Below are 19,826 nucleotides of genomic sequence, written 5' to 3' on the forward strand. Positions count from 1 at the left end.
CCAATCTACTCTGCCAGCATGAGCTCGTTTGCATGTTAATCACGGAAGTGATTTCCTTTCCCTTCATCGTGAGAAAGTCCACACACTTTCATAACCAGCTTTTAATTGCATTTAAAATGTCACAGAGGTGGAACACATGTAATTTAGCCATAACCGTGTCCAAATTAATGGGCACTACAGAGCCGTTCCGTTGGATGGGCTGAAATGAGACAGGCTGCTCTGCGTCTTTATTTTTATTTAGAGATGCATCACTGTAATATAAGTGTCTTTCTGATAACATCTCAAGAGCAACTTTTGACAAATACGGCTAGATATTTATTTACGCTAAATTAAACGTGGTCTCTATGAAGCTGTGTGTATGTGTCTTCATCTCAATGCTTGCCACTCACTGGGAACCGTAAATTCATCCGATTAAAGAGAGGTATTGGGTTTGAGTGTATTTTCTTTCATCACCAGGTGTTCTTTCACGTATAAATTACCAAGATGAGGTTTCCATAACACAGCTTAGAGCACTCTGGAGAGGGAAACCTGCAAAACAGACCTATTTAATTTTTCATAGACGAGGACCATCAGGAGCAATAAGCCAATATTCCTCTTTCCCCCTTTTCCAGATGCTTTTTCCACCGCTGCATCTTTCCAAACCTAGCCCTTACATTTTTTCCCAGAAAAAAACAGCGGCAGCACTGCCGAGACCTACATGAAAGGAAGAAACTGTTGAAATGTTAATTTTACCATCTGCTGTTGAGGCCTGCTACCTTTTGGGTGTTTTTTTCCCCCTGCCTTCTTTAATTCCCAGTAGTTCTGTTCTGTTTTATGAATGTGCTGGTATTTTGGTTGTTTGAAGTTTTGGGATCTCAGAGCACGACTCTGACTGAAAAAAAAGCGGGGGAAAAAACTGAGCGCCACGTGGAGTGACATTCCGATTAGCCCTCTTTTTCAAGTGCCAGTCCCTCCTCCCAGTCTCCCTCCTACCTGTCTGTCCCCTGATCCCAGTTACACTGTCCCTCCTCCCAGTCTCCCTCCTAGCTGTCTGTCCCCTGATCCCAGTTACCCCGTCTCTCTCTCCCTCTTCCTCCCTTCTTTCTCTTCTCTCTTTCTTCCTGAGTCTTAGTGTCTTCAGGGACCCATTTAATGTGTTTATCTAACTGCTTGGGATTTGAATCATTAGTTTACAAGACCCCAAACACCCTTTGTCTAATTATGCTTTCTTTGTAACACTCACACAGTCTGCATAGCTTCCTGTAAGCCTTATAAACCCCCTGAAAAATAAATCATATAAAGCCAAATGTAAAAAAAAAAATAATAATAATAATCTAATTCCTTTCAAAACTATTCATCTCCTTTTTTTCCCGGTAAAAAGTTAACACTTTTTAAAATGACATTTCAACAGCTTTTGCTATAAGACTTTTGCCAAATGGACAGATTCCTTTGTGAGATTTGATAGTTGGCAATTAGGGTGAGACATCCTGTGTGCAGAGTTGCTTAGCATTTTCCTTGGCTGGGATCTGATTGTTTAGTCTGCTCTCATTGTGAACTGTTTCTGAGCAGCAGTTGAGGGTTGCAAAGTGCTAGGAACATGTAAGAGAAGGGCAGGGGCTCTGCTGCACTTTCTCTTATATTTAATTATTTTTCTCTGTCCTTGGAGCTTGGAATCTGATTTGTGTTCATGTTTCTCTATTCTTTCTGAGCGGTTTTTAAGTGTGGCTGCTGAAATCTTGACTTTCTATGACCTCACTGCACGGCCTGTATTTCATTAATGACCAGGCCTGTGGTTTGGGGGGGAGAGGAATATTTTTCATATGACACCGTCTTGCATTAGTGCAGAGCAGCAGCTGCAGAAACCCCAAAAACATCACATTTTGTGGCTTTGAAAGGTGTGAAAATTTCAGCTCCCTAAAGCAAGCCTTTAGAATTGTGTGGTGTGTGTTTAGAAACAGAACTATTGTAAATAAAAAATGTGTCTTTCATTCTTCCTGGCATCTTGTAAAGTCAATAAGGTAGAAGATGCATTTCAGAGTAAGACGTTTGCATTCACACGTCCTTTGACGTATTGTATATTGTACCTCAGAAAAGACACCTAAAATAACAAGCAGGTATTCAACAGAAAATAGGCTGTCAGCATTTTGGCATTGAACTGTATTATTTTGTGTACTTTAAGTACTTTAGGCTCTATAGGGTATTTTTGTACAAGGGGGTCGTTTTGTTTCTTTTTGTGCAGTAGTGCCACATCTGGCCTGTGTAGCATTTCTTCACAGATTGATTTGCCAGGCTTTGTTGGAGCGACTCACGCAAACCACTCAGCAATTGCTCTAAAAAGCCATTCAACAATACACAGACTCACTTAGTGAAACTCTGCTCCTTGTGCTCCCTCCTCCTAGCTAAACTTCCAGACACTAGACTACTGTAACTCTGTTGGGTACCTTGCAGGATATTGAATATCCAAAAGGAAACCCCAGATTTGTCCAGTCCAAACAAAGAGCCCTTGTGTCGCCCCCCCCATCCTCTCTTTAAACCAGAGAACTGCCATCGTCATCGTGACACAACAAATGCTTTACCTCAATGCCATAAGATTCCATGTGCATATTTTCCCAGATAATTCCTACTATCATTCATCATCAAACACTCGTCCTATGTGTTTCTGTCAGTGTGAAGTGTTCCGTTGTCAGTTTGGGACAGGGGCAGGAGTTTGGAACAGCGAAGAAGGCTCCGTACCAAATGGCACCCTACTCCTTTTATAGCGCACTACTTCTGACCAGAGACCGTATTGGTTCTGGTCAAATGTAGTGCACTATAAAGGGAAATGGGTGCCATTTGAGAGGCAACCAGAAGATGGGAGGGAGGTTGGTTAGTCAGGAAGGCTCAGTGGATCTGAACAAAGGAGGGATTACCTAATAGTCCTGCTATGTATTTGAAGTCGAGTCTGCTGTTTGTTTGAGGAGGTGCAGGGTGGATGGGATGATGGGATGGGCTGTGAAACGTCTCTGCAGCAGCTGATGGGTACTTTGAAGCTGTCAGAAACAGCCCCTCTGCCATCCGTCTTTCTCAATAGATAGGAACAGGCTTCGACGGGGCAGGGCAAAATGGAAAGGGGATAGAAAGTTTAATGATGTTTTAATGTTCTCCCAAGTTAGTACACTCTCTAAATACAGTATAATTTGGTGTCTGTGTTGTAAATTAAAACCCACCCAGACAATAACTTCACAACAACTTCCCAGTAGATGACTTAAGCTGCATTAGATGCACAATCCAATAACTATTTTGGGATCTGATGTGAAAGGATCTGTAGTGAGAATGCTCTCTAAATGCATGTAACCGTATTCATGAATTGAATGTTTGTAAACACACTCCCGGATTGTCGGAGAAAATGATGTTCCCTATTACGCAGAGATGAATTCTGTCTCAGCAAAATATCATGAACTTGTCGTAAACCATTTAATTGCATGCCAAGAGAGTAAAAGTTACGCAAGTTCGGCCACTCTGTGTTTAGTCCATTTTCTCAATGCCAAATGGAATGGACGTGGAATAATTGCAGTAGGTAACTATTTTCAAAGTGATGTTATTCTTTATTCACTGTCCTACTCTGCAAGATGAGTCTGTATTTGTTTGTGGTATATGACCATGGACGGTTGGCAATCTACTACATACTTGAGCCCACCATACAAGAGTGCACTGGAATGGACAGGTAGTCATTGAAAAGCAATGTGAAGCTTATTGCCATTCCCTGTATTTTCAATTGGATGGAACATTGGAGTTTTCATTGACATTGACATGTTCCGGAAAACCATCAAAGTGACTTCTAAACTCCACCAAAGTTCAGCCAAAAACTTGTTGCTGAAAGACTTTTTTAGTTTTCCGAGGCAAATTGCAGAGCATCACACTGAGTCTCGAGAAGTATGTCACAGAATCATCTACCAGAAGTAAAAATTGCCACTTGCATGCTGTCTTTGACCGAGGACAGCCTTAACCACTCCTGAGGAAAATGTGCCGTTTAGAAAGATATAAAGAAGTAATTTTATTACGAGGTACATCTCCCTCTCAGAAGTGATTTCATTTCTCCTTTCAGCCTCCACGGGAGCCTTTATTTGATCTCATATTCCTGAGTTTAACTGCCTCAAACCAGCTGGCCTCAGTTTATTTTCATTTGGAAAAACATTTTCTGTTGGAGAGGAGGTGGATGGGGTGGTTGTGGCGTATATTGCGGAACTGCACGGTTCTGTATTGAATGTAAGCGTCCCCTCTACAGAGCGACTTTTCACTCTATTAGATTGTTGGAAACCAAACTTTTTTAATCCCTCCCCCTTTTCTGACGGAGAAAGAAGTTTGATTGGTGTGTTTTGCCACGCTCACAATTTCATCTCTATCTCCTGCCTCTTTCCCTCCCTCACTTCCTCCCTTGTGAATGCAGAGTTTTTGCAGTCGACCTGATAAAAAATGTTTACATTACACAAAAGTTTCCAGACAAGCAACTACTGTACCATCATTGAGTAAATTCTTTGAGACGGTTGACCAAAAGTTGAACATCAGGTGCGGTAAAATAAAGAGAGCTGGTCCAGCATCTCAGTTCCAGAACCTCAGGTGTGTGTTTTCCCCCAGCTTGAGTGAAGAGCTTATTATGAACCAAGACTCAACAGAGCTGGCATCCCACCAGCTTGCAGGTCCACTCTGACCCCCTGGCCTTTTACACAAACCCCCCCATGCCATGGGCCTCCACAGATGTCCAGCTGGAGTAGCTCTCTCCCTTTCCCTAGGGCTGGGCGATATGGCCAAAATATTATATCATGGTATTTTTTTTTTAATTGGACTGTATGACGGTATTTTTAGTTTTTGAATAATACAAGTTATACGTTTGCTTTATGAGTAGTGAGTGCTCCTAGGGTGGCAACACATCTCAATTCTGATTGTTTTATACTGTTCAATTCAACTTCAACCAAAACAAATATCAGCACTTTTATCATTTCTGCATTTCCTGCACTCAATTGCAGTGGTGGAAAAAGTACCCAATTGTCATACTTGAGTTAAAGTAAAAATACGTTAATAGAAAATTACTGAAGTAAAAGTGAAAGTCACCCAGTAAAATTCCACTTGAGTAAAAGTCTAAAAGTATTTGGTTTTATATATACTTAAGTATCAAAAGTAAATGTAATTGATAAATTGTTCTTAAGCATCAAAAGTAAAAGTATAAATAATTTTTATTTCCTTATATTAAGCAAACCAGATGGCACCATTTTCTTATTTTATTTTATTTTTTACAGATAGCCAGGGGCACACCCCAACACTCAGACATCATTTACAAACAAAGCATTTCTGTTTAGTGAGTCCTCCAAATCAGAGGCAGTAGAAGCCCAGTAATGTTCTCTTGACAAGTGCGTGAATTGGACCATTTTCCTGTCCTGCTAAGCAAAAGTACAGCATTTTCTTTAGGAATGTAGTGAAGTAAAAGTAAAAGTAGTCAAAAATAAAAAATAGTAAAGTAACGCACAGATACCAAAAAAACCGACTTAGTACTTGAAAGTATTTTTACTCAAGTACTTTACACCACTGCTCAATTGAAAAGACTTTCCCCGCTGCCAGGTAGGGTTGCACGATATTGGCAAATCATCTAGGACTTATTTTTATTAACCAAATGATGCAATTGCGATTTGACTTGCAAATTAGAGCAAAACTGTTGGATTCATGGAAATAGAATGACTATTGTAATTCTATAGTTAGAATATAATAGTGGGCACTTTGAATACAGTGTTGTTTGAGATGACAACGAATTAAAATGCCAGGGAGGAGTTATTTTGATGGTAGGAGCAAAAAGTGTTGATAAGTGTTTCCTAGGGGACTCTATTAGCTTTGGCTACATTGCATGTTTTTTCTTAGCTATTTCATGTAGCTAACATATTCTTGCTTTGCATATTCCTCTTTGATTTAGAAGATACTGTTGCACAAACAACATGCTGGTTTAGGTCTACACCATCACTGGTAATACCAGTCTGGTATTATCAGGCTGTATTTGCTAGCTACGTTTGGTCTTACTCAGTGCATTTATTAGCTAGCTATTAGCGTTAGCGGCTAACAATTAGCGTCTCCCTAGATTTAGGGCAACTTGCTAAGAAAAGACAAACTAGCTGATGTAAGAAACACAAACCTATAGTGTCATCGAACGCTAGTAGATTTATATTAAGAAGCAAAGTGAAAACAGCATTGTTGCATGTGCTGCATTGACCATGCATACTGAATGGAAGTGCCTTGTGGTCGAGGAACAACAAATGCGCTGCTTGAGTGACAGGGGACGCGGCTAGGTCTGTATGGAAAGTGGCACGGAGAGAAAGAGCAGAGAGAGATGACTCAAGTTGCGAAGTAAACTATAAAAATGGACATTACACGAGGCGTATCACATTTAACAAACCAAACATTCAAATACCTGTATAGAAGGTAAAGTAAAAACCCAAACCGGTCCCTGCATCAATACCGGTGGTATACTGCCCAACCCAACCTGACCCTTTCTCTCTCTTGCTCTCTCTCTGTCCCTCCCTCTCACTCCCTCCTTCCCTTCCTCCCTCTATCTCCAGAAGCATCATTCTCCGCCTGCAACACCTACGTCTTCTTTAAGCCTAGACTGATGACAGCACGATGAAAACATTTCTTTGCAAGAAGTGCAGTTTCAGAGCCCGGAACTCCCACTCTCCTGAATAGTTTTATTTGGGTAGCCTCCACTGGGCTCCGCTCCATTCTGAGAATTACCTCCAGATGTAATTCCTATCCCGAATTAGTGGCTAGTAAAAATTACGTTTAAATTAGCGGCGGTGTGGAGAACGGTTAAGTTTGAAATTTCCATATAATGAGATAATTATTAGTTGGCGAGATGCCATTTTTCCTGGATTCATTTAAGTTTTCTTTTATGTTATTGGTGTCTGGTTGAATGGTATTACTGTCATGAATGGATGGCCTCTGTGTGTCAGTGGTAACTCAGAACAGTGAGGTAAGTGTTCAGGAGGAGCTCCAGTACCAGACAGGACAGATCTATGTACCACTAAACTGCTGCTGATAGCACTGGCCTTTTGAACACTATCTAATCTACTGAGTGTACAAAACATTAGGAACACCTTCATTTTGAGTTGGACCGTGTTTTGCCATCAGAACAGCCTCAATTCGTCGGGGCATGGACTCTACAAGGTGTAGAAAGTGTTCCACAAGGATGCTAGCCCATGTTGAGTCCAATGCTTCCCAAAGTTGTGTCAAGTTGGCTGGATGTCCTTTGGGTGGTGGACCATTCTTGATACACATGGGAAACTGTTGAGTGTGAAAAACCCAGCAATGTTGTAGTTCTTGACACATTCACCTGGCACCTACTACCATACAATGTTCAAAGGCACTTAAATCTTTAGTCTTGCCTGTTCACCCTCTGAATGGCACACATACGCAATCCATGTCTCAAGGCTTAAAAATACTTACTTAACCTGTCTCCTCCCCTTCATCTACACTGATTTAAGTGGATTTAACAAGTGACATCAATAAGGGATCATAGCTTTCACCTGGATTCACCTGGTCAGTCTGTGTCATCGAAAGAGTAGGTGTTCCTAATGTTTTGTACACTCAGTGTCTATGTTCTCAAACTATCTTATCATAACTCCACTATATGGAATCTTCAATGGCACCTGGTACCTGAAAATGTATAGCCAGGATGTTTTTGACAAAGTAGAAGCAGTTTGTGGTGTGTTAAAATACTGGTGCTGCGGTCTTTTGAGTTTCACTGGACCTTCTCTTAACTCTTATTCTACCAGTGTAGCTATGGTTATGGGAAGACTATGAGAATCCATGAGATCCTCAGCACACAGTGTATGAATGTCAGAAATGGCTTTCCTATTTACCGTTAACAGGAAATACACCTGTGGAAGCGGGCTATTGTATGAATCCTTAACCGTTCTCTTTCATCTATCTGATGACACCTTGCCGGCCAGGAACATTATAACCCAATATCCATGTATTTTTCAATATTATCATATTGCAGCCTTTACAATATGATAATATCTACGGTGAAAAAGGGGGAAGATGTCTGCTATGCTATGCTACTAGACTTTCATCTGACTCCAGTCTGCTGTATAATAGGTAAACTGCTGTGAGGTGCACTTACTTGTTTAAATTTACCCACACAGCCAAGCCTTTGATTTTATCAACGCGTCTAATTCAAATACGTCTTTTGAAGAAAACCTACATTTTAAAGGGAGAGAGGAGATCGGAGCGCAGAAGAGCCAATTTAACCTGGAGTATCTGTCGCATTCTCCCCCAGTTTTTCTGTTTGAAGTGCCCGGTCAGCTTGAACTGTCTGACTTCTGTCATTTCGATCTCTTTTATTTTTTCTCTGCTGCAGCAGAACTTATATACTTCAGTTCCCCTGCCTGCAGCTGGGGGCTGGTGGAAGGGAAGAGAAGGGGTGCAGCTAGGCAGGCAGGTATCATTAAGCAGTGAGAGGAGAGAGAGAGCTGAAGCCAGTGGAACGGCGCTGAGTGAGTGCTATACGTGGCTTCTCGTGGCGCATGTTTACATTTCTGTCCGGTTTATTTTCAGTAGGAACTGAAGGCTGGGCAGTTCCACCTCTAGCTGCTTATTCGGCCTGTTGATATTGAGTCAAGCAAACACTCACTCTGGGATGTCCTGTTGGGCACCGGGCCAAAGTCTCAAATGGAAGTCAAATGAGAGACTCCTGTGTCGGGAGGGAGGGAGCCTAAAGAAAGGCAAGCAGCCAGCCTAGAGGGTTAGGGTTGGTGAGCTGCCCAGTGACCACCAGTTTAAACTATTCACTTAACAGCTCCTTTTTAACCACTGGATGGAAGTGGCATACTGTAAATCTTGATTAATTCACTCAGTTGCTGTTAGGTTACATCGCTGTGAATCTGAATTGTACTTTTTTCTCAATACAGCTGCTTGGCTCAGTCGGGGCTGGCTTCTGCTTCTTTTGTAGATGAATGACTGATTAAAAACATATTCTTGCTGTTGTGACTGTGGCAGCAGCTCTCTGTCTCTCCCCTTCTCCCACTTCTCCCTTCATCTGAAATATCTATGCAAATATGTTTGGACACTATCATTATCGGCTACTTAATATGGATTTCATTAGGGATCGTTCTAAGCAAGGCACAGGGAAGTTGCCATGGATACTCCAGTTGCTTAAGTACAGTATATTAAAATGTTCAGCCTCCTGTAATATAATCACTGAGCTCTAATGGTCCATTATGGCCACACTGAACTTGTTGTGGGGAGAAAAATGAAAAGGCTTAAGATCATTATGTCTTGTTAGTGTGTTTGTGTATTGTTAAACTATAACTGTGTTATTCAGTTTTGCTTTTGGAAACGGTTCATAGTGACATTTATTTTTTATTTTATTTAACCTTTATTTAACTAGGCAAGACAGTTAAGAACAAATTCTTATTGACAATGACGGCCTACCCCGGCCAAACCCTAAACCGGACGCCACTGGGCCAATTGTGCGCTGCCCTATGGGACTCCCAATCACGGCCGGTTGTGATACAGCCTGGAATCGAACCAAGGTCTGTAGTGACGCCTCTAGCATTGAGATGCTGTGCCTGAGAGCGCTGTGCCACACGGGAGCCCCAAAACCTAAACAACTTGAAGGTGGTCTGTTTTTAGATATACTTATAGGAATGTTCATTCTATTGAAATACTGCAGGTGTCGGTCTGTATGTAGTCCAACTGTCAGTACCAGTGCAGTGTGTTTGGTGTTGAGAGGTACAGTATATTCAGCTGTTCACTGCATATTGTAGCTCTGGTCTGGTCTGGTTTAAAGGGGAGGGGAGAGGAGGAGTGAATTGAAGTGGATAACCCTCCATGCAAAGTGAACATCATGGCATTTGGGCAAAGGGCTGAAACAAATACACACTCTCTCAGTCACTGCACACACAAGCCATAGGGCAGGGATCATAAACTAGATTCAGCCGCGGGCACATTTTTTCTTCAGTGGATGGTCGGGTAGGCGGAACATAATTACAAATAATTTGTAGACTGCAAGAAGCCCAAACAGATATAATATTTGACTAAAACGTAATCACTTCAAACCTTGCTTACATTTGTATATGATCACGTGTCTCTCTATCATGTGTGGGAAACCTTGGGAACGGATTTCCAAAATTAAAATCACTTGGAGCTGTGTTCCTGGTGTTTTTACATTCTTTTATGTCCAGCAATGAAAATTATAACAACAACAAACATTTCTAATTTTTTTATCAGAATACTTGGGGGGCCAAATAAATACCACCCGCAGGCCAAATTCGGCCTGTGGGCCGCCAGTTGGGGAACCCTGCCATAGGGTCTCTCTTTCCCTCTCTTGCTCTCTCTCTCTCATCTCCCTTTCTCTCTCTCTCTCTCTCTCTCTCTCTCTCTCTCTCTCTACTCCAGACTCATTCTATTGCTGGGCTCCTTTTTAATGCATTTTTCAAACGCAGCACCTCTTAAGTGGCAGTTCCACACCAGTGTTTTCCCCTTCTTCTTAATTCCCATTTGTTTCAGCGTTGAAGTGTTTTGGCCATAATAAATCATTCTAATGGTGGGTAAGGTGAAAGAGGCTCTGGGTATCTCTGTGTCAGCCCTGAGCCCAAGCTGCTGCCTGTGAGATTGACCAATGACGCTAGTGGTGATGGTGGTGGTGGAAGCCATGGTCTCAGTCTCCAGTGTGGAAGTGTGGAATGTAGAGATGAGGCTCTTGACACTGTCTGATGGCCCCGGGTAAAGCGCTTTGTGTCTGCTTTAATTGGAAATTAATAATTAGAGGGTTGCTATGGAAATGATGCCATCGCTCAGAGATAGAAATCTACACCACCACTGCAACTGCCGTAGTTATTACCATCCCCCAGCCCGGCACGACCCTCCTCTCTACCCCCCTGCTACCCACGTCTCTTCTTCTGCCACGGTGAAGAGACGCTGGTGGCCGTTGTTTGTTGACCTTGGTGGTGTGAAGGCCTGGAAGAAAATACAGGCAGAAAACACACAGTGAAGTGTTAGTGATGCACAATGTCTTGTTGTTCTCTGGCTGACAATGTCAAGGAGGGTGGCTGGGTGGCTTTTCAACACCCAGAGGACTGTCTTGTGTTTATCTTCCAAGTGGTTTATGGGGTGTTGAAGGAGCATTATAGCCACATAGCTCAACGTGTTGAAAGTAAAATGGGTGTAATTGCTCGGCCTAATGTTTGTGCTTAAAGCAATTTGGACCTTGTATAGCTAGCTGTTTCTTAGGCACAACTCCCCCTCGATCTTGTTTAGTGTTTACCACGCTGCTTCAGACAGTGAAGGCAAATGAAAATGCTAAATCTTTTTGGCCGCTGTTGCTTTTTTAATAAGGATATCAGACAGCTAAAATCTGCTGGTTGGTATATAATGTGCTATTCAGAGCCTGTGAACTCATGCCAACACACCGCTCCGAGCTGTGAGTTCAAGTGGTCTTATACCCCGAGTTAGAGGCTAGATCTTTTACTAAATAAATCTGTCATGCCTGCCTTGGGTGCATCTCACTGAACATGAAATGTCTTGCTCCGCATACTCTCACTGTCAGTGAATTTGTGTCTGTTTATCTTTGTTTATGCTGTAAGAAGAGTTTGTTGAATTTTATGAGTACACATTCATCCACCAGACTTCAACACACATGCACTTACGCCTGTGCGCGCACACACACACACACGCACACACACACACACACACACACACACACACACACACACACACACACACACACACACACACACACACACACACACACACACACACTTGTGGGGACACGTGTGTTTCTGGTCTGGGGGAGCCTGTGTGAGTTGTATCAACCCTTTCCTCCACATCAGCCGCCCCTCCTCTTGTTTCAGTAGTGTCTACACAAATACAGCCAGCCAGACGAAGCCTAGGATTGAATCTCACAAGTCCATGTGGCTTTGTGAGCTGGTAGCAGATGGACTTGCTTTTGCATCTGCTGTGTGCAGACTGGGCTTTGTACTGTTCTCCTGGGGGAGACCGAGGCTTTCTTCTCTGCTAGTAGATTCCTGTCTGCTGGAGCAGCTAAGGAAAACATCTGTGGCATGCAGGAGAGAGAGGGGAAAGAGAGAAAGAGAGAGAGGAAGGAGAGGGGGAGAGAGAGAGAGACAAAAAAAGTGAAAATTGACAAACAGCATTAGCTCAAAATGTTCCGTCTCGTTTCTGCCGGCGTGTGTTGTTTACAGTACAGCAAATATGTCAATACATCACAGTCAGACTGGCGACGCTGTAGCTGTTGTTCTTTGGCTCCAATTAGCCAGTGTTAAATGATGAAATGCACTGTGCAAAATACTTGAGGCATGATAGGCATCTGTAAAGACAAATGTGTCTTTTGGGACGTGGTTGCAAAGGTGTGTCTGATGCGGATGGAGGAAAAGCTGTGTAAAGCTTGTCTGCTGTTCTCTCCCCTCTCCCCTCCGCTCGAATATTTCCTCTGTAAAGAGGTCTTTTTGAGTTTCGCCAGGCTTACAGCACATTGTTGCAGGCTTGCCCTAAAAAGGGAAGACAGAGGTATATTTATCAGAGTGGTGAGAGCTGCATGGCAGAAGAGGCCAACCTGGTGTCTTCCTGAGAAAGGAAGTGAGAAAAGCACTCACTGTTTGGAGATCACGCCTGCCGCTCCTGAACCTTTGTCACTCCTCACGCTTGCTATGCAGAAAGAAGAAAAAACTCGACCCCCCCCCCCCCACGTACCCCCTCCCACCCCCCTGACAAATCCTACCTCCCCCTACCCTTGCAATCAAACCGCTGATTTTTGTGTACGATTGGTCCTCGGGTGCCAAAACAATCAGAGGGGATGCTTGATTTGTTTTAATTACCCAGAAGTGCAATGGTTCTTGGACGTGACCGGGCAGGGGTGCTCTGTCACAGTGGTGTCATTACTGCTGTAAATACCTCTTTGATGATGTCTTTGACAGTTAGCGTCAGCTAGTTTTTTTTATTTTTCTTTCCTCCTTTTTTTCTCTCGTTCCCCCTCTCCCTGAAGCTGTTTTCTACCAGTGGCATTTTTCCCCCCTTGATGCGCCGTTGTTAACGCTCCGAGGCTTCTAAGAATATCTTCAAATGCCTATTACCCGGGGGAGTGGACTTCTCTCTTGTCATTGTTTAAAAGGTAGGCTACTTTCTCTCTCTACTTTACGTTATTAGCCGTTTGTATCGATGATTTGTGTTTGTTACCAGATCTGTGTGTAGTGGTAGTTCTGTGTGGTGTGGTCTGAGGACAGTTATCCAGTAATAGATAGAGCGACGTGTCTAATTGCTTTTAAGAGCTCTACTACTACTCTCTCTCTCCCGGTGCACAGCGCACAGAGCCGAGGCTACAGGCTGCTCCACTCGCTCTCCCACTAATCCTATTCTGCCTGTTTAGACAGCGACACAGAGACGGAGACGCTGAGAAAGGCACTGAGCTGTGCTAGAATAAAGCCAGGCACACATACCTCTCTCCCAGGGTGTCCGAAAACGCTCCCTTTCAGCTGCGGTTCTCCCTCAGCCGGTTAGTTAGTTCCCCTCGACACGCCGCGAGGTAGGGATGCAGGCTGTGCCGGCGAGAGCTGAGGTAGCTCGCTCGTGTGTGTGTGTGTGTGTGTGTGTGTGTGTGTGTGTGTGTGTGTGTGTGTGTGTGTGTGTGTGTGTGTGTCGCGTGCGTGCGTGCGTGCGTGCGTGCGTGTGTGTGTGAGAGAGAGAAGGAGAGCTCCTGCAAGTAGCAGATGTGCGTTGAGAGAGAGTGGTGTGAGAGAGAGTTGCCTGGCAAGCTTGCAGATGAGGCCCGAGGGGAGACCCGGCTCTCAGACACTCTACATGTACGCGTGTAAAGGTCCCCCCCCCCCCCCCCCACACACACACACACACACACGCTGCACTCACTCACTTACCCTCTCACTCAGTAGCCAAAAGCAGTGGTAAAAAAAAAAACACAAAAAAATAGTTTTTGAAGGTCACTCTCAGATCAGACACCGAGCCGTAATAATTGTAATGTCTTTCAAAGGCAATAAAAAAGGAGAATGAAATGATAAGTAGTGTTTTCAAGTAATTGTGATATATTTCATCAGCGGTCGGCAGGCCGGGTGTATGATGGTCTAATTATTTCCTGCGTGTCAGGAGAGAGAAGGCGCTGTGTCTAGGCTATAAATTTCCATTTTGGGCACTTTTTTTACTCCCACTCTCTGCCTGAGAAGGCAGGCGGCAGCCCCCCTCTCTCCCCCTCTCTCTCTTTCTGATCCCTCCCATTGGGCCTGTCCGAGAGGGGCTGCCTGTTGGTAATTGCCCGGTGACAACTGGAAATGATAGAATAATTGTCAGGAAGGCTGTTTTTTAATGGGCGACGGGGTGATTTAAGTATGCATGAACAGGGCTTGGAGAGAGGCAGGGAAGAGCAGTGGCGGCGTTGTCTTGTTTATGATACGAGCCTCTATAAACACAGTTGGAGTGATGAGAAAAGATAGAAGCCCCTCTCCCCCTGTGACACCCCAGTCTGCTCCTCACCACTGCAAACACCAACAGCTTTCCTTCTCTGGCCACCAGACACTGTCTCTGACACTACTCTTCACCTTCAGGTAATAAAACCAAGCAACTCCAACTTCATCCATCCTTTCTCATCCTGCTCTCCACGCACCTCTCTCTCTCTGCTCTCTGTACCGCTCACCTCTCGCTGTATTAATGGCTGTGTTTTATCGGCAGGGAGGCAGGCTGCTCATCCAGTATTTGGCTAGCTGCTGTACTTGGGCTTGGATTGTGTTCTGTGTGTGTCTGTGGGCTGTGCGTTCACGTGCTGGTGGTTAATTGCTCTTGATGAATGAATGGTTGGGCTGGTGATTAGTGTTTGTCTGTGGATGTGAACATGCTGCTTTTTTGGAGCTCTTAGCTCTCTTAGTATTGTGTCGGCTTCTTTATTTGATGTGTGCACTTTAGACTGCTGTTTAGGATGTTGTGTTAATGTGGAGTTTACTGTGTTACTAATGGGCAAATTATTGATCATTAAAATCAAGAGGTGAAAGTAATGTTTTTTCGGATGAGATTTTACTGGTCTAGTGGTGATTAAATAAAAAGGGGTTACCCGCCACCGTGATTCTTTATAAGCTAATAAAGATCAAATATAAATGAGTTGCAGATATTTGTTTTACTAGCGTGAGTCTTTTATTTTGAGTTATTTAGCTAGATAAAAAAAAAATTGTAAGTAAGGATCCCAAACTTTATAGGGCATATCTCAGAACAGCATATCCATATAGAGCAAATCCCTTAAGAAAGGAGGAAGAGGGAGGGTCACAAAAATTATAAGCGGGCGAAATACTAATTATATTTATCAAAGGCGGGTGAATAATTTGTTTACTTAAATATTCATGACATGGAGTAAAGCATGGTATTGGGCTATTGTGAGCATATTATTAACATTTCATAGGTCTTTGTGCTGGAATGCGGATAGGCTTCCTCTTCATAATTTAATACCCAGATGCATAATGAGCTATGTGATTAGTTCACGTGGAGAATTGGCCCAACTCCATTTTGAAGGCAGATAATTTACATTGTTCTCCAGAGTCCTGAATATAATAGGTTATTTAGTGCAATAAAATGAAATGCTACACGTTTTATATTTCAGCTTACAAATCCCCCTGGCGATATTCTGTTTTGGAGCTTTTTTCCTGTCTCCATTTTCTTTCTTTCTTTCTTTCTCTATCTCTCTCTCTCTCTTTGTGTCTCTCAGAAACAATGAATTTTAAAATTGTTTAAGTAAAACACATGTTTACCTACATGTTTTATTTAGAATGCACCGTGGCCAATTAACACTGTTCATTAGCAGAACTGGGTATTTGTTTTGAAAGTTTAACCAATCACTTTGTTATGCTAATTGTGATGTAATTTAATTTGAGTCCCGTAATGATGATGCCGCTATTATCCACGTAAATGATGCATTTAAGCGGCACCACGCTCATTTGCATGTGCTTGAAGGGGAGAGCTGAAATGAGGAGGCTCCGGTATCACTTTGCTGTAATTTTCCACCTCTGTTCACTCCCGCCCTTTGGGTCGTCCCGGGCTGTCGTTGGCTATTGATGATCAGCGCTTTTATCCGTTTTTACTAATGACAAAAGAGAGTGCCAACTGATTCCTAGAATTGTAGGATGTGGAAATTAAATAATTGGAAAAAAATGCTAATTATTCTTCAATGAACCTATCAAACATTAAGTGAAGACTCGGTAGAAACGATTGATTTGTATTTTTTTTTCTTTTTTGGGGGGGCCAGAGGGAGGGGGGGAAGTACCTCCTTGAATTTACATTTGCACATCAAAGTGGATCCTTTGTCGGGCGAGAGCTTAATTTTGTATCTGTTGATTCCATAATCTATGGTTTAGACATAATGCAGATGGAGCTATAGTGATTAGCTGGCTGTGTTTAAAATGGAAAGTAGCTGTAGCTGGTACTGTAGTGGGGTGGGTAGCTATAGTGATTAGCTGGCTGTGTTTAAAATGGAAAGTAGCTGTAGCTGGTACTGTAGTGGGGTGGGTAGCTATAGTGATTAGCTGGCTGTGTTTAAAATGGAAAGTAGCTGTAGCTGGTACTGTAGTGGGGTGGGTAGCTATAGCGGGGAGTATTTTTTAAATCAGTTCCTAAAATCCGGAGAGGGGCAGGAGTGATCTCCGTTTGGAGACCTCCAGCTGGCTGCTTGGTGTGTGACTAAGCCACTGTTAAAGACTCCCTTTTATCTGTTTTGTCCAGGGTTAGACTGGCCATTTTCTTCTGGAAAGATGATTTTTCTCCTGACCAATGTCCCCTGTTATGGACCTAATTGGTTACATAAATCTTGTCTCGGTATGAATGAGAAATGTTGTGGTCTTGTCAAGTGTAATCTTCACCCTTATTTACCAATTCATTAAGATCTATCGATGCAGGACTGGTGAGGGGGAATGACAACATAAATCAGGCCGGGGACATAATGACCCTAATCAGCCAGAAATAACTGCAAACGTCACAATGAGCTATGTCTCTGTATCACTCTGGCTGGATCCCTCTCTCCTCGCTGCAGCTCTGCCCGCTGTCCCTCTGTCCGCTTTACCGTCATTAGCTCCTCTGTTCCCCCCTCACCTTCCCTCAGAAGAAGTTGTAGGCACCTCTCTGTTGCTTGCATCAGTCAGGGAGTCCATCTCATCTCACAGCTTGTTTTATCTCGGGCCCCAGCAACAAAAGTAGACCATGTCACGACAGATAATCACATCAGAACAATGCAACGAGAGATGAAATATGCGTCGGAGGAGTTGGGTAAATAGTCCCTGGGAGATAAATGGACGTACAGGTTTCCAGCCACCGAAGAAAGTTATTTCTTCCCTGCTTCACAACGCTGCTGCTCCGTCTCTGTAGATATGATTGGAGCAGACAATGGGGCCTTCTCTTTTATAGGTCAATTACTCGTGATTAGGTGGGCTAAGTTAATTAATGGGAATTCCCCAAAATGCAAATGAGGGCCTAGCTTGATGAGCTTTCGTCACTGTCTGCTTGTGGTCGCCCACTTTGGTGCCACCTCCTCCTTCTCCTCCTCCTCCTCGCAGAAGGAGGTGCTTGATGGGTAAAATGTAAATTATATGGGAAGAGCTTAAGAGGAGAACGTACGCACTAACCACACATAATGACTTAGATTCTCCTCCTCCCGTCAATGCTACTGTGTATTACAGACCCAGAGAGAGAAGACAGGTGTAAATCTCCCATTGACCTCTGGAAACCTAAAGAATGTAATGGATTTTAATCTCAGATAAAATTAAAGACCAAGTTGAATATTTATCACTTTTTTAAAACTTTTTATTTATTATCATTGATTTATATAGAGTGTTTTCATATTTAAGGTGATTTGTAACCAATTGGATAATTAACTGGAATCGTTAGCCATTGTTTTGTATATTTAAGCACATTGTCTTAATGGAGAATCAAACTGTAGAGTAAGACACTGTGTAATATAAATTATTTAAATGTACTTTAAGACATTTAGTACAGTGCAGACTTCCTTGGTTACGTTGGCAGAATACACACACACACACACACACACACACACACACACACACACACACACACACACACACACACACACACACACACACACACACACACACACACACGCTCCCAGACACTTATACACACTTGCGTACTCTCCCCTTCATCTCATTCTTTCTGTCTCGTCTTCTTAATGTAAACAGAACAGAATTAAGTTCTGAACATTCTCTCCACAGAATGACTGGGAACGACTATTTCTTGTCAGCTAAAATGATGAATTGAAATATGACTGAGGTTTTCTGAGCATGGTCTCATTGTGCTGCCGATAATGACGTGTGATACCGTTTCAGAGAATAATGTTAATCCTAAAAAAGATAAGTCTATTATTCCTACATATTCATCCCCTTTTCATTTTTTCCAACCCCTGATTTTGTAAATATGATTTCTCCCCCTAAAGCAATCTCATCTTCTCGTTCCGTTGTGAGTCACTTTGAAATTCCTTTATCTGAAAGAGAAACCCTTACCATTATACACAGGTTTTAGAAATAAATGCTCTTTATGGTGTTCCTTCAGTGCCAAAAAGGAAGCTTTTATTTTCGGAAGCGGCTAGGTCTGCTCTGGCTTGGCTATACTTAATCTCCACTAGTGTAGCTGTGTTGAACAGAACTTTACCAGTGGCTGTTCTCTCCCTGATCCTGGCTCACTGCTTAGGGCTCCGGGAGAGGTAGCAATAAACCACAGTAACTTCCTTGGGCTGCGAGGAGCGAGAGCTTTGCTTGCGAATTACACCTCAAGTACAAACAAGCATCTTGGTCATATTTAAGGGTTTATGTAAGCAACGAGCTGAGTGGTAACGTTCAAATGAAATAAAACTTGTTTTATTTCTTTTTTTAGATTGTTATTTCAACTCAGGGTTGGTGTTATCATGTTGTAAGTACCAGCTCAAAGCCAGTGTTTTTAAGTGGGTGATATCTGGCATTTTGATTTATTAAGCAATCTTAAGTGTTAAATATTTGAGCATAGCCAGGGCCCGGCACTTCTTTATTTTGAATGCGTTGTAACTTATGGCAATGATGAATTAATTTCACTGGAGCACAGAATTTGTGATTATTTTAAATGGTATCCATATCTTGACTTGATCTGAACTGAAGGAGCCAACAGACGGTGAAATGTAATTTTTGTATTATTTTTCCACTGAATGTAAGAATTCCAACTACCTGAACTGTGAACTGATAATGAATAGACTTCTTGGATCACAGAGTTAGTGGTCACGTTTTGGTTTCTGAAATAGTCATCAGGCTTCTTTAGACTGGAGTGCTGTTTCATATACAGTATCATGCAGGCACAGTGAGAATGGACCCGTGTTCCTGACTGTAGAAGGACACTGCAGAGTGGAATCCTGAACACTCAGGCTATTTGAATCCTGGGCAAATCTCAAATGACACCCTTTTCCCTATAGTGCACTACAAAGTCCACTACGAAGTAGTGCACTATATAGGGAACATGCACTATATAGCTGAACATGCAGCATATGTGACACCCTGCCACCTCAGTTCAATTTTGGGGCAGATAGAGACCTTTATGTGTCAAATAGGGGACAGTATAACACAGTACATCTAGATAGATGGCCAGTGTTGTGTGTTTGGTACATGATGAAGAGGTAGACATGTTAGTTAATGAGGAAACATTAGGGGCTGTTAGAGAAAGGTGTGTGTGTGTGTGTGTGTGTGCGTGGGTGTGTGTGTGTGTGTGTGTGTGTGTGTGTGTGTGTGTGTGTGTGTGTGTGTGTGTGTGTGTGTGTGTGTGTGTGTGTGTGTGTGTGTGTGTGTGTGTGTGTGTGT

At 42.8% G+C, this 19,826-nt stretch overlaps 1 protein-coding gene across 13 annotated transcripts in view; it reads left to right on the forward strand.

Moving 5' to 3' along the window:
* The window catches only part of LOC106576095 (forkhead box protein P2), a 110,636-nt gene that overhangs the window by 23,160 nt on the left and 67,650 nt on the right, over positions 1 to 19,826 (forward strand). The window contains exon 1 of one of the 13 annotated variants that reach the window (XM_082963809.1): positions 12,889 to 13,126. The exons of the other annotated variants lie outside the window; for them this stretch is intronic. The gene's annotated coding sequence lies outside the window, so the exon portion shown is untranslated. Of the gene's footprint in view, positions 1 to 12,888; positions 13,127 to 19,826 lie in introns of those variants that run through there. 13 annotated transcript variants of the gene reach the window in all.

Source organism: Salmo salar, chromosome 17 (genome assembly GCF_965601325.2).
Source record: "Salmo salar chromosome 17, fSalSal1, whole genome shotgun sequence".
NCBI classification, from domain to species: domain Eukaryota; kingdom Metazoa; phylum Chordata; class Actinopteri; order Salmoniformes; family Salmonidae; genus Salmo; species Salmo salar.